We start from the raw sequence: 15,797 nt of genomic DNA, 5'->3' as shown, positions 1-15,797 counted from the left end.
AGGAAGGCCTCCAGTCTGGTGGAGCTGAAAGCCATATAAGAGGGAATATCATGGTCATACAATCAAGACAGAGTGATGCTCAGGATTATCTGGGAAGCAGGACCACTCCCCTGCTTTCCAGTTGCTGTTGATCTGAGTGTTTACGTTCTCCCCAAATCCATATGTTGAAATCCTAACCCCCAAGGTGATGGCATTAAGAGGTGGGGCCTTTGGGAGCTGATTGGGTCCTGAGAGCAGAGCCCTTATGAATGGGATTAGCCCCTTATAAAAGAAATCCAGAAATAGTACTCACTCCTTCCATTCTTGTGAGTTTACAATGAGAAGACACCCATCAATGAGAAAACCTTTACCAGACACCAAATCTGCAGGTACCTTAATCTTGCACTTCCCAACCTCCAGAACTGTGAGGAAAAAAAAAAAAAAAATGTTTGTTGTTTATAAGCCACCCCATTTATGGTATTTTGTTATAGTAGCCCAAACTGGCTAAGATACCAGTGAGTAGGTAATAGAAACTCTCTGTGTCCCAGTTTCTTCATTTGTAAAACATACAACATAATAACACAACTGATAAGGTTATTATCATGAGTACTAAATGAATTATCCAAATAAAGTACCCAGAGCATGTCATGTAGTAAGTGATAAATGTGTTAGTTTTTAATGTTGTTATCACTGTTTTTCATAAGTATTATTATTATTATTGCACTACAAAAAGGGATTTTACCCAACCTAGGGGTTACTGGAGAAGGTGATGGCAAGGTCAAGTTTTGAAGAGCAGAGAAAGTGGGTTTAGCCTTGATCAAGAGATGAAATGTTTCATTATTATTTTGTGTTGCACAGTGACAACTGGTTGGACATTTAACCTCCATGATCTCATATACAAATGACAGTGCTTAGAGAGGTCACATAACTTGTCCAAGGTTACACAACTAGTTAAGTGTTGGTGTTAAGACTTAAATGTATAGTATTTTTATTTCCTCTATTTTATGGATAACAGTGAAGTGCAGAGAGGCATTGGGGGTCAAAAGGTAAACCCATGTTTCTCAAAGTCCTGAATCCATGTTCTTCCCACTACTCTAAGTTTCCCACCTAGGGGAATATATTCATCTTGTCTCTTTCAGATGTTGCGACAAGACATTAGGCTTCTTTATGATTTGATTTTCTTATTTCTAAATTGGGCCTCTGTACACCTCTCCTCTCTGTAGACTGCCCCTGTTTCAGCCTCCAGGAGAGTCTGTGACAATGAGTGGGCTCCCTCTGCAAGGTGCTTGGATTCCTCTGAAGAAAGAAAGCAAGGAAACATGAAGTATGGTGATGGTGGCATTTTCAAGGGCGGGTGATGAATGGAAACTTCCTGACATTTCAAGTGACAACATCTGAAAGGAAGTGGAATTTTCCTGAAGCACAGGCAGGAGGTCTCTGTCACAAGCTATTGATTTGGTGTGCACATCTTGCATTTAATCTGGTGATTAATTTGGAGGGAGGCTGCATGCATGCTGGGCTTTCATTTAGTGAGTTTAAAAGCCCACGACTTCTGATTTATTTTGCTTCATTCATGAGGAGCTGTTTTATTGCGAAGGGTTGAATGACAGGTTTCCTGGCAGGCTGTAAAGACAGGTAAAATTTAAATAAGGAACGTAAAATCTTTCAAGGCACTCTATCTTTTGTAATTTATTAATCGCACCTATTGAAGGCTGGTTGACCCTCTGGGAACAGTTCAGCAAAGAAAAATTATTGAGCATGTTAAGCTTGCCAATCCCTTGCTTTTCTTTTTCTTCATTTAGAGATGAGAAAACTAAGGACCTAAAATAAGGAATCACTTGCTAAATCATACCATGAGTTGGAACTGAAATTAACTCCTAGCTCTGCCCTGTGGCTTCAAGACCACCAAAACACAGGAAGTATGTGTAGAGCTCTAAAAAGGTTCCTAAAATATTCAAAGTGTTTTAATAATAAATTGAAAATTAACATAAGCACTCTCTAACTTACATCTCATCAATGGCTCCCCACTGCCTTAAGAACAATCTTTAAAAGCCAGTCTCCACTTACCTGGCAAGTTCCATGTCTTGTCCCCCTTGAACTCACCTCCATCCATATGGAGCATCTTTACCTTTTCGCAAGTAGAATATGATCCTTCTTATTGCTGGGTTGATGCAAATGCTGTCCACTTGCCTGGATGTTTTTCCTGGAAAGAAGGAAAGAAAGGGAGGAAGGGAGGAGGAAAGGAAGGACCGAGAGCATGAGTTTATAGCTCATTTCATTATCAGGCATTGCCTCTTTGGGTTAGTGCTCATTCCAGCAATTCAAACTACCTCTGACCTACAAGAATTTTAATTTCTCTGCAGTGACTTTATCATTTATCTGAGGTTCCCTCATTGTAATCTTTGGGTATGGCATGGCTCCACTTATTTCAAGAAGTTACCATATTTCTCTTGGCAAAAGCTCCCCAACTCCTAAAAACCCAAGAAACTCTCTCTCTTTGTAGGTTGGAAAAATCTCCCTTATCTATAGCACATGGATTCCAAGAAATCAAACTGAAACTATATTGAGAGGTTCCAAAGGAGGAAAACGTAGGTGGGCCTCATTGTCTTGAAAAATGGCGCAAACTCAAACAGCAGGTATTTCCGAAAGGGGCTGGGGACACATGCAGAACATGATATAAAAATGTCAGATTATGACGAGTTGATGGGTGCTGACGAGTTGATGGGTGCAGCACACCAACATGGCACAAGTATACATATGTAACAAACCTGCACGTTATGCACATGTACCCTAGAACTTAAAGTATAATAATAAAATATATATATATAAAATAAATAAATAAATAAAATTTTTAAAAAGTCAGATTATTAAAGACTGGCTAGAGATAACAGGATCAAGGTTAAGGGTGAGTATGGAAAACATGTCTTAGACTGTGTGTTGGCATCATGGAAAAGATAGAATTCTAAGATAAAGAGTGGAGGAATGGGATATTGGCACTTTGTTCATTTAATAGCACATTTTATTGAGCACCTACTTTGTAAGAGGGCCTGCTCTGCGAGCTCAATATACAGGAGGAAAGAAAATGTGATCAAAAGACAGCTTTTGATGGAATTCAGCCTCGTGCAAATCTGGACTTCAGCTTCAGTTCTGTCACTCATTACCTTTTTGACCTCACATGGTTTGTTTCGGTTTCCTCATCTGTAAAATATGTGTATTCTTTTCTGTGTCTTGATGGTCTGCTATGTTGTTGTGTCAGAAGCTGTGCTGAACCCTGGACACACAGCAGTGAACTAGACAGACATAGTCCCTGCCCACCCCTACCCTCACCCGCCAGAAGCTTACTGAGTAAAGGGAGGGACTGACATGTTACCAGAATAAAGCATTTGCTATGGGAGGATCTAGCAGGGCTGAGATGGCATTTCACACACATGGGCTTTTAGGATTCAACTAGATAGATGATTTTAATGGGTCACCATGCTTTCAACAAGAGCACAGGTTCTGGAACCAGACAGCATGGGCTCAAATTCCAACTTTGTTGGTAAATCCCAACTATTTACTAACTATGTCACGTAACGAAGTGTCTAAGCCTCTCTTTTTTCTAACCAGTAATAAGGGGATAATAAGAGTAATTCACTCATGTAGTTGTTAAAAAGATTAAATAAGTTAATATATGTAAAATGTTTAAAATAGTCTCTGGCACAAAAGTACACAATTAATAATTATTATTAATTTTATCACTATCATTGACATGGACCCTGGCTCATGGTGGGTGCTCACAATTGCTAGTTCCTGTCCTCTGCTACATGGGTCTTCTTAAAATCCCACAGGCCTAGCAGAACAGTGGCCCATGTTTCATATTTCATCATATGTCAAAGGCCCAAATTGGTAACTACAGAAAGGATTGTTCTCAGTATCATTTATAACTTATTCCAGTCTGAGCAAGTTGCCTTTTGAGTCTTTGAAGAGCACAATGGTCTTCCCTGTAGGGTGGACTAGAGACTAAAATAGGATTGTCAGAAAATTAGAGCCACAGGAACAAGAGAACCTAGAAAAAACTCGGGTCCCAGGTGGATGACAGCTGACTGTCTTCAAGGAGCCCCTTGGAGGAAAAGGCCACATTTTGTCATTCAACCACGAGCATGGTATTTGGGATCTTATACACTTGGGATCTTGACTCTGCACTTACAAGCCAGTAGTCTTCTGGGTCATTTGAGAGATAGGAAGGATCATGTCTACATCATATGATTGCTAGGAAGGTTATATGGAATAATTAGTTTTTAAATGCCTGGAAGTTAATAGAACCATTGTCCAGGCTTGTCATCAAATAATGATACTGACATTATCCTTAGCACTGAGTGGTGCTTATGGCACTGATGGTCAAACAACCTTCCTCCTCCAGTGCTAGTAAGAGTGGTCTATACCCTATAGAAAATAAGGTCTCAGAATTAGTGACCCAAGCTCCATGAATACAGGAACTGGTGAGTCTTGTTTCTTGTGGTATACCCCAGATGATCCCCAGCATTCAGCAGTAATGCAATAAATGCTTTCTGAATGGATAAATTGTAAGAGGGACAGGCATAAAAATGCAGCATGTTTGGAAAGAGGCCAGCATGGTAATGGGACTCAAAACCACATTGTACAAGGCACATTGGTGGAAGTCGAGCTGCACAACTAGTGATGGAAGACTGGGGCATTGAGGTCTTCTGAAAGGTGGTTGAATCAGTCAGGGCTTAACCAGCAAAGCAGAACCACAGGAGGGATGGTTGGTTGATTGATTGATTGATAGGTGAATGAAAGGATGTATGATAGATAAATACATAGATTGATAATTAAATAAAATTAACTTATCCTTATTATTGTTTCAAGTATTATTAATTATCCTATGCAATTGGAGAAGCTGGCTAAGCCACGGGGAAGGCAATCAGGAAGGGAAGACCCACAGGGAAGAGAGAACAATTGCAAGCCCAGCTGTACCTGATACACTCAAAATCAACTGAATAGGAACTTTCATTACATCTGCAAATCCCCTTCACCGCAGCACCTAGATTAGTGTGTGATTGAATCCCTGGAGGATGGTGTGCATATGCTATAAAGTGGCCTCTACCTCCCATCCAACCTGCAACTCTCACGGAAGAAGATCTCTTATGGCCCGCCCTAACCAGAAACAGACCAAAGAGGGAATTCTGGGGTGGGTGGCTCGGCCTAGCCAAGTTGATGTTTTTCCTCTATGTCCCAAAACATTGATGTTTTTCCTCTATTTCCCAAAGCCCTCACAGTAATCATAAGGAAAAGGGAGCAAATTCCTATTCCTCAAAGACAGAACCAGGCTTAACGGGTGAGAACTTTGAGGAAAAGATATAGACCCAGTTGAAGAAAGAACTTCATAATGGTGAGAACAGGTGGCTAGAAGAGGTGTGTGAGCAGAACTGAATCCTTGATATTGGCAGAATGGTTGAGAAGGTAATCTGTAAAGACTCCTCCCATTCCCAAGACTCTGAGCCCACAAATCAGAGACATAGGCTCTAGGGCTGATAATACTATTCACAGGCAGGCTCAGTCACCATTGTATGACCCTCTGTGTGCCAGGCACGGTGCTTGGCACCATAAGACCTTAGGCAGGAAGACCAGATGATGCCTGAATCACTTGTTTTAACATCTAATAAATCTTTTCCTAGGGATTGAAAAGGTGCTGCCCACACTCTTAAAACTACATCTCAGCAAAGGCATGACAGTTAAAATCATGTATGCCAATTTGAGGCAGCACCAAATTGGTGGGTCACGTGGCCTAGGGAAAGAGCTTAGCCTGCACCTCTTGGGAAAACACACAGACAGCTTGATTGCACGTGTCAGTCTGCGGCGAAGCAAGACTTCTAAATTCTGTGTGAGGATATTGATTCTCTCCAAATTTCAAAAATAGTTTCTATGCCCCTTTCACCCCTCAATACCTTTGCACCTGCTGTCATTTCCTCTTCCTAAACTGTTCTTCTAGCCTGTTCTAGGTAAACAGTGCTGTGTAATAAGGTACCCCAAAATGTAGTGGTTTAAAACAAACAAAAAAATAAAACCATGTATTTTGTTCAAAAATCTGTGGTTCAGGCAGGCTGAGAGGGAACAGCTGACCCTGTGTCAGCCGGGCTGGCTCAAAGCTTGGGGGCTGGAATTATCCGCCATCTCCATCTATTGCTGTGATTTTCTTTATGTGGCAGTTACAGTGTCACTGGACTCCTCACATGTTGGCCTAGGCTTCCAGAGGGGTGTATCCTGAGAGAGAAAGAGCCGGCAGAAGCCTTATGACCTTTTGGTGACCCAGCCTCAGAAGTCTCATGCATCATTTCTGCTACACTGTCTGGGTGCCAGGAGTTACACCCCCACCCAGATTCAGAGGAAGGGAACACAGACCCCCACTTCTCTGTGGGAAGCATGCCAGTCCCACTGTAAGAGAATGTGGGATGGGAGATATATCTTGGTGAGTCCATCTTCGGAAAGTACAATCTGCACTTACTCTTTTTCTACCTGAAAAACACTTCTCACGTTTCAAGACCTAACTCAAATATCCCTTCTTTAAAGAAAAGCACCCCCAGCTCTCCCAGAGCAAGATACCTCCTCCCTACAGCCCTATCAGCACTTTGTATGTCTGCTTTCAAAGTACTTTGTAGCCTAAAATGGCATTCTTTGTCACTTTCTGGAGACTCTGAGCCATGAGCTCTTCAAGGTGTGTGGTGGTATTTCTATATCCCAAGCTTTCAGCATCGGGATAATGCTCACTTAGGAAATGGACATTACTGCAGGCTAAGGTTTCTCGTACACCCTAGACTATCTACATCAGAACGCCTGAGGGCTTGCTCAAAATGCAGACTCCCGGGCCCACGTCAAACCTCCTGGATCAACTCTTGGGGACAGGGCTTGAGGAGCTGCATTTGAACAAATTCCCCAGATGATTCCAATGAATATTAACCTTTGCAAGCTATTGTATCCCCAGTACCTAGTACAGTGCCTGGCACATAGCTGGTACTCTTAAATACCTAATGAATGAATGAATGAGTGAGAGAGTGTGTGAATGAATACATATTTTTAGAGTGGATCAGGCACATAAGAGTCAGTTTTCTCTTTTGGCTCATGTGATGTCCAGTTCTGGCTCCAGAGTCAGATAAGCAGACATCCCTCTAGGTCAGACCCAGGTGAGACTCAATGCCCTATGTCTCCCTTAAACGGGTCAGTCCCCTGGAGGAAGTGGCAGAGGCCATAGAAGGGAGAGAATCCTGGTGGTCGCAAAGTTGGTACATTATCTCACCCACTACCAGCAGGCTCCTTCACCATCCCCACCTCCTCCTTGGCTTCCCCCACCCCCATGCATCCTGTCACATCCCAGATCAGAACCATTCTGGAAGCAGTATTTGCTAGTTTGACATTTCAAAATAGCATCAAGGAAGCTAAAGATAGCTAGGTTACAAGGGAGGTTAAACATCTTGCCAAATGACACTGAGCAAATTAGGTCTTCTCCATGTTGATCCAAAGAGTACACTGATGTTTTTCCTCTATTTGGAGGAATAGAAGCATTGGATGAAGAGGGGAAAGGGATTGAACCAAGAGCCAAAGCGCAGAACCTCAGTCTCAATTCAGGGGACAGTAAAGGAGTGCATGTATTTCAAAGTCTCAGTTAACAGACTCTGCTCTCTCCAGTTGTCTGAGACAGAAAGCCTGACATAGTAAAACCCTGCTCTCCGGACTATCTATACAGTCCCCGGGTTGTCTCGTGCATCTGGCTTCTGCTCAAACACAGCCAGGAATTATTTGAGTTGAGGAAGCAGTTTGTGCATCTGAGACAGTTAAGAAAAAAAGTCACTACCCTTTTACTTCCTTTTCTTTTCTTCCTGTCTCACCACATTTCAACTAAATTTTCCAAAGCCACAAACATATGACTGTGGATGTGCAGAGTTGGAGGCCAGAGCCTGGGGTCTCTGGAGAGACACGGTGTTCCCCAGAGATCAAGCATCTACGAAGACGTCTACTTGTACAAATAATAACACCTACCATTTGGGAACTGTTCACCATTTGCCAAGCACTCTGCTAAGCCTTTCACATACTTTACTGCATTTACTATCAAAATAATCCTACGAGTTAGGTAGCATTAAACTCCCATTATAGAGGAGGGACTGAAGGTCAGGGAGGTTAAGCAACTTGCTTTGGGTACCACAGCTAGTAAACTGCAGAATTGAGATTCAGCTCAGCATGTTTGACTCCAAAGCCTGCTTTCTTCCCAACCATGTTAGATCATCTTCCTTTAAAAAGATAGACAAGGGGGCGGGCGTGGTGGCTCACACCTGTAATCCCAGCACTTTGGGAGGCCAAGGCAGGTGAATGACTTGAGGTCTGGAGTTCAAGATTAGCCTGGCCAACATGGTGAAACACTGTCTCTACTAAAAATACAAAAGCTAGCCAGGCGTGGTGGTATGCACCTATAGTCCCAGCTACTCGGGAGGCTGAGGCAGGAGAATCACTTGAACCTGGGAGGTGGAGGTTGCAGTGAGCCGAGATCATGCCACTGCACTCCAGCCTGGGCGACAGAGCGAGACTCTGCCAGAAAAAAAAAAAAAAGAGAGAGAGAGAGAAAAGAAAAAGGTAGACAAGGGATATCCCCACTGCATACTGTGAATTAAATCCATTCCAGGAATCACGCTGGCCTCAGAGAGGGGAAGAGACGCCCCTTCACATAGACAGGCAACCTCAGGTAGAGCAGAAGGGAGGGAAACTCACTCTTGGTGACTCAGCAGCCCAGCCCACTGCCTGGCCTTTTCCCCGTATCACTGATATCTACTGAAAGGGTGATCCCTGCTTGTGTCCTGAAGCCCCGGGGGTAAGTGGCAACCTGAGTCCCAAGGGACAGATAGAATGTCAGGGTTGAAGTGACTCTCTGCCTTACCCACTCTGAATGTGACTGCCCCTGCCTATGCAGTGGTGGTGCTGTCACAGCCAGAACATGTTGGCAGAGGGGTGGGGAGGGTGCCTGAGGGGGCAGGGTGCTGGTCATCTGGCTAAAAACAGGCACTGGGGGTAGGGAAGGCCACTCAGTTATGCCTGGCTTTGGTTCCAAGCTCTATAATATGATTCAGGTGCCTCCTATGGCCCCCTGCCTTCCCAGCAAATTCACTTAAGAGCAGAGGGAGGAGGCACTAATGGTTTCCACATTTGGGGCCCTCTGCAGTGAGGCCTTTCAAGCTCTGGGGCAAAGAAATCTAACCTTACCTCTGAGTCGATCCCTGCTCTGTGAAGTGTAAACGTGTTCATGGAGTACCTCTTATAGGTGAGGGTCTTAGGCCTTGTGGGCAAGACCCTGAGAATATGGCAAACCAGCAAACAGACACACAGCCTGCCCAGAGCTTACAACCAGTGGCAGAGACAGAAAACTTCCCAGAAATTTACAATACAGGCTGAAGAGGACTGTGGGTGCAGTAGCAACAGAGGAAGGCACCTCATCAAGAATTAGGGGTTTGCCCAGCATGGTGGCTCATGCCTGTAATCTGTAATCCCAGCACTCTGAGAAGTCAAAGTGGGCAGATCATTTGAGGTCAGGAGTTCAAGACCAGCCTGGCCAACATGGTGAAACCCCGTTTCTACTAAAAGTACAAAAATTAGCTGGGTGTGGTGGTGTATGCCTTAATCCCAGCTACTCAGGGAGCTGAGGAAGAAGAATTGCTTGAACCCGGGAGGCAAAGGTTGTAGTGAGCTGAGATCATGCCACTGCACTTTAGCCTGGGCAACAGAGGGAGACTCCCTCTCAAAAAAACAACAAAAAAAAAAAGTGGGAGGACTCAAGGGAAGCATCTCTGTATTAGTGTCTGAGCCCTGAAGACTGAAAAAGAGTTACAAGAGTTATGGCGTGGAGGGGTTTGGAGATGCAGGGAACAGGGACAACAGCACATGGAAAGAGCCAGGGAAGGTGGGTGGGTGAGGATGAGGTGGCCAGAGCACAGAGTACAAGGGCACAATGTGTGAAGAGGTGAAAGGAGAGCCAAGCAGTCGGAATAATCTTCAGGTCTTGAAATCCATCAAGGATGGCAATGGAAGAATCATAAGCAGGCACGAGACAGGAGGTCCATTTAGAAATACCAATCTGGCTTCTGCTGACAGCTGGGACACAACGAGATACATGCAGCGAGAGCAGTTAGGAGGCTGAAGCAGTGATTCGGTGCAGTAATACGGTGTTCTAGAGGAGGGTGGCAGCCGTGGAGATAGACAGGAGCATGAGGGTAAAGGGTGTGACGAGGCCAAATCAACACATTATATGGTCCTTGCTTTCAAATAGAAAATAATTTTAGTTGAAAAAAATCTTTTCTCTCTTAATTCATCCCAGTCTTCTGTGACTAGAAGGACGCTTAGAGGTCACTTAGTTCAATTTCCCCCTTGCAAGAAGTCCAGGGATTTTGAATTCCTTCATGCACGACGGGAGTGGGTGAATATTAGGCAGCAGGGGGAATACTCTGGGTGGGCAGCTGAATTGGGCACAAGCTTTCTTGTTCCAGAACTTTACAGACATAGAAGTGTGTATTCTGCTGACCAGGCCCATGGCTCCAGGCAAAGGGGTGGTTTTGAGGTGACACTTCCTCTGTTGGCTGTGATGGAGCACTCTCCTGCCTTCCCCAGGCAGAACCCCCAGCAGAGGGGGTGCCACAGAGGCTGGCATGAGGCTGAGGGCTCCTTTCTGCCAACAGACCCAGCCACAAGTGCTTGCTGAGTGACTGCCCTGTACTCAGCCTTGTTCCTGGAAACTGCTGTGATAACACTCTCTGGGTGAGAACCAAGTTTCGCTAACCTTTTACATAGGCTGAATCTGCAGGAAAAGGTCATTCTCTTTGGAGGTTGTTGCAAATTTAATGACAGCAATTCCTTAGGCTTGTAAAACCCCTTTAATGTTCTCAAAGCACAGACAACAGCATCTTCTCTTACACTGAGTGGTGTTTTACAGTGTAAAGCACTTACACAGTGACATACTTGATCCACAGGAAGCCCTGGGAGGGATGCAGAGATCATGGGCCCTAGAGCCCAAGTGACCTCAGTTCAAATCTTTTTTACTCTATGCCTCGAGGCTGTGGGGGTGTGGGCCTTGCTTTACCTCTTTGAGTGTCTTCCTCTGTAAGAGACAGATAATATACAGTCATGTGACGGTTAACAAGGATTCATTCTGAGAAATGTGTCCTTAGGTGACTTCGTCATTGTGGGAGCATCACAGTGTGTACTTACGCAAACCTAGATGGCGTAGCCTACTGCACACCTAGGCTACAAATCTGTACAGCATGTTACATTACTGAATATTATAGGGAATTATAATACAATAATATTCATGCATCTATAAATTAACACAAGAGGTATTATAATCATAAAAATATGATATTATAATTGTAGGGGGCCACCATCATATACGCAGTCAGCCATTAACCAAAACAGTATGTGGCACACGACCGTACCTATTTTGAAACGTTGCTATAAGCATTAAATCAAATGACGCTGCCCAGCCCAGTACTCAATAAAGGCTAGCTTCCTCCACCTTGTTTCTCACCCATTCCCAGATTCCAAACAAGGACATATCTAAGGTTGCCACACTAGAAGTGGTACCTGGTACATAATGGGTCTGAAATAAATATTAGTTTCCATTTTTCTCCCTTTAAAGCCCTAAACTAAAGCTATTTCTTCCCCAGGTTTTTTCCTCACCCAGCCGCTGGTATTTCCTGGAAAACCCCTTTGACAATATCACAGAGTCATGGAGTCTCTCCTTTGAGAAACACCCATATATATAAAGAGGCACCACACACACCCTCTCACCCACACAATTTTGCTTATGATTTTAAGAAGTTCAGATTCCCTGAAGCTTAATTTAGAAGACTGTGATAACACCCATATGACACAAACTATCTTCTGCCACAAAGTATAGTTCTTCAGTTATCTGGTTTCCCTTCGTAGATTAAAAATCACAAGGAGTTGGAGACCAACTTTTCTTCTTGCCCACGTCTATGTTCTATATGGTAACTGGAGAGTGGCAGATACACGGTGAATGTTAATTTAATGACTGGGTGGACAAACGGATGGATGAATGGAGAGGTGGGTGGGGAGGTGGATGGGTGAGTAGGTAGTTGAAGGGATGGTAGTAGATGGGGGGTAATTTGGGTGGAGGAATGGATGGGTGCATGGATAAGGTAGGTGGGTAAGATGGTCAAGGGGTTGCCAAGCTCAGAGAAAGGCCCAGGCAAGCAGTGAGAAGTTAAATTAGCGGTCGTGGGGGATCTTAAAACCCCTGGCAGAAGACGTCTGATATAATCAGTAGAAAGTATGGGATCTGGAGGGATCAAAGCAGAGAATGAGTGGAGAAAACAGTGTCTTAGCAGGTTGGGTCTGAAGCGGGACTCTCAGCTGGGTGGAACAGGAAGAATCTGAGTCAGAAAGCCAAATAGGAAACAGGGCAGGAGATGGGGGAACTCCTGGCCAAGAAAGCAGTGCTGATGCTGAATGGAAAGCAGAAGCTGCAAGACCTGTTTCTAAGGAAAAGTGGAGAGTGGACAGGATCCAGGGGGTAGGGGAGAGGACTGAATAGAGACACAGGAATTCATGGTATGTGGGATTCTTTGAGTCATAAGTACAACAGTCATTTGTTGAGTTCTTCCTGTGTGTCAGGGGTTGTTTTAGGCACTGAGGATAAGTCCTTGGTGTCAAATAAGAAAGACAGAACATTAATAAAAGTTGAGATTTATGGAACATCTGCTATGCACTAGACACTAACGGTTTAATGTGTCTCTTCTCAGCAACAATTGTATGAAGGAGGTGTCATTATCATCATTGCTTAACAGGTGAGGACACTGAGGCACAGAGATAGTAAGTCACTTCCCCAACACAGCTGGTTAAGTATCAGAGCCAGGATTTGAACGCAGTTTCCAGGGCCTATGTGCTCCTTTGCTGTGCTATACTGCTGCCATTAAATGAATGATTACACAACAGTTATACTGCAGGGTGATGTGAGATACGATGGCAGTCTTTACTGGTTACTGTGGGACACAGAGCGGAGGTGGTAATTGACTTTGGTTGGATGAGTCTAAATGGGTTTTAGAGAGAAGATTCTTTGAAGCCGGATTTTGGAAAATGAGTTTCTTAGGCATCCCGTAAATAAGGAGTGAGGTTTAAAGATGAGGAAATGAGGAGAAGGGCATTCCAAGCAGAGGAACCAGCCTGTGCAAAGTGCACAAGCACCGAAGCATGAAACAGCAGGGACCTAGACAGGAAACCATTAGTAGTTCTATAAGGCTGCTTTTCAAGGCTGAGAGCTGCCAGGAGGAAAGACATGCTGCCTACTGGGAATAATGCTTAGGAATGTTCCCCTCAGCCTTTATAGAAATGAATGGTGTTCAACAGGATTTTTATCTCTTTTATCATCCTGAATAACCCCAACAAGTAGGAAAGTCAAGTATTAAGACTATTCCTATTTTGGGACTAAGAAAACAGCTTGGAAAAGTTAAATGACTGGTCTAAGATTACACCTTCAGTATGTAGCAGAGGCCAAACTAGATCCTCTGACTCCTAACTTTAATAATCTGGGCACACTGCACACAAAACATTTTGATGAGCACTGCTGGTACAAAGAAAAATAAGATTGAGTTCTCAGTTTTCTGCTACAAAGGCAATGACGAGGCAGCTCAGATCTGCAAAGGACTGGATATGAAACCTTGACAGAAAAATAACTACCAAGATTTATCAACATGGGCACAGCACTTCACAGCTTGCGAAGCACATTTATACTCAGAATGTTAGTTGACAATTATGAAGACACTGTGGCAGATTGTATAAATAATGCTCTTGTTCCCATTTTTCAGATGAACTAGATATATTAATTGATTTGTTTAAGTCACACAGTCTGTAGGTGATAGATTTAAAACTCAAATTCAAGTCTGTTTAATGCCAAATGTATAATACCCATGGGGGCTATTCATATAATGGCCAATATTTATTGTGTGATTACTGTGTGCTAGTTGCTATGTTAAATGCTTACATGCAACATTCCATTTCCCTTCTACAAATATGCCATGAGGTAGATACCTGTTTTAAAATAAAGAAAACTGAAACTCAAAACAGGTAAGGTTCCATAGCTAGGATAACCAGCCAACCACCACTCAAAGCCCCCTGCTTCTAGCACTATGCAATGTTGTCCCTATTGTCTTTAGACCCTAGTCTAGTCCACCTGAACTAAGGAAAAAAATACTTTGAGCTTTTCACAAAACTTGTGTAAAAGCAGGTACATTTGAGGATACAAAGTTTAACTATTTTATTCACAACTCTGTATTCACTTGGGGAATGGTCCCCTGAAAAAGTCCAGGCCTTCCATGTTACCTGTGAGGATGGCCCAGAGAGGTCATGAGACCTAATCAATAACACACAGCACCAAATTCCAAGTTCAGTGCTCAAAAGTTTAAACCCCAAAAGCCATTCAACTCCTCCTCCCTCCCCTCTGTCTTCTTTATGACCTAGCCTTGTAGAGTAATGGAAACCAGCACCGAAGGCAGTCAAGCTGGGATCTGAATCCTGGACATAGAATTTACCAGTTGTAAGTGCTTGGACAAGTTGTTTTGTGTCTCAGCCTCAGTTTCTGTAGCTATAAAATTGTTATATAACATTGTTATATACTATTACTCAACTTGAAGGGGGTATCGAAAGGGTTAAATGAGGTCATGTCCATCATTCTATGTCATTACTTTGTTTTAATTTCTTCCTAGCATTGAACACTGCTTATGATTATTTTATTTGTTCATGAGTTTATTGACTTTCTTCCTTTGTCTTTCCATAGCTGTTCTCCAAGTGTCTAGAATTGCACTGATTAGCACAGTGGCCACTAGCCAATGTGGCTATTAAGCATTTGAAATGTTCCTAGCAGGAACTGAGATGAGCTGGAAGTGTAACACACACACAACATTTCAAAGACACAGCATATAAAAAAGTAAATGTAAAATATTTTGTTGATAATTTTTATATTGATCAAATATTGAAATAATATTTAGGGCATATTGGGTTAAATTATTAAAATTACTTTTACTTATGTCTTTTTACTTTCTTTAATGTGGCTGTTAGAAAATTTAAAATGTCGTATGTAGCTAATACTATTTCTATTGAGCAGTGCTTGTCAAGAACAATGCTGGCACATACTAGGTGCTCAATAAATAGTTGAATGACTGAATATTTTTCCTTGAATGAGTGGCACAAAAGTGAAAGTATGTAAATAACAGTTTCTCTCAAGTAGGTGACCTCCATAGGATAAAGCTGTCTGCTTTAGGTTAATAAACTCATTCTGGTTGAGGTGTTAATAGCTGATAACAGTTTAAATTGTTGGCATGAGTCAAAGTAAGATGTATATTTTAATTGCAACTTTCTAGAAGTCAGATAAAAGTAGGCTTTTTAATTTTACTGTGAGGTCTTCCAGAAGAAAGGTTCCTTTAGATTAAATTAAAAAAAAAAAAAGAAGAAGAGGAGGGAGGGGACAAATGCTGGGAATGGGGATGGAGCAGAGGATGGAGGGAGATGCGGAGAAACTTCAGCGCGGCAAGTGACTTTGTTTCCCGTTACCTGCTGAGTCTAGTCCCGTCCAGGGCACACAGTGGGCGCTTAGTAACTGTAGAAAGAAATCGAACAAAATCGGAAGGGGGAGAGGCAGAGGCCACAATCAAGACACGGAAGAGACAGTCAGTCGAGGCAGCAGAGAGGGTGCCACGCGGCCAGCGGAGACGCAGGGCAGCTGTGGAGGGACCTTGCCACGGGGCGGAGAGGCCGCGCTCCCCACCAGCGCGGCG

The 15,797-nt window shown here is 43.3% G+C and overlaps 1 long non-coding RNA gene across 1 annotated transcript; it reads right to left on the bottom strand.

Moving 5' to 3' along the window:
- Positions 1-799: 799 nt before the first annotated feature.
- Positions 800-15,705, bottom strand: LOC105511167. The gene is made up of 3 exons (XR_001001677.1): positions 15,574-15,705; positions 2,083-2,182; positions 800-1,602 (listed from the first exon to the last, which is right to left on the bottom strand). It is a non-coding gene; the product is annotated as an uncharacterized LOC105511167 (long non-coding RNA).
- Between the last annotated feature and the right edge of the window lie 92 nt (positions 15,706-15,797).

Source organism: Colobus angolensis, unplaced genomic scaffold (genome assembly GCF_000951035.1).
Source record: "Colobus angolensis palliatus isolate OR3802 unplaced genomic scaffold, Cang.pa_1.0 Scaffold102, whole genome shotgun sequence".
Lineage (NCBI taxonomy): Eukaryota > Metazoa > Chordata > Mammalia > Primates > Cercopithecidae > Colobus > Colobus angolensis.
The sequence above is the reverse complement of the archived record's forward strand: the minus strand, read 5'-3'. Positions and strand labels throughout refer to the sequence as shown.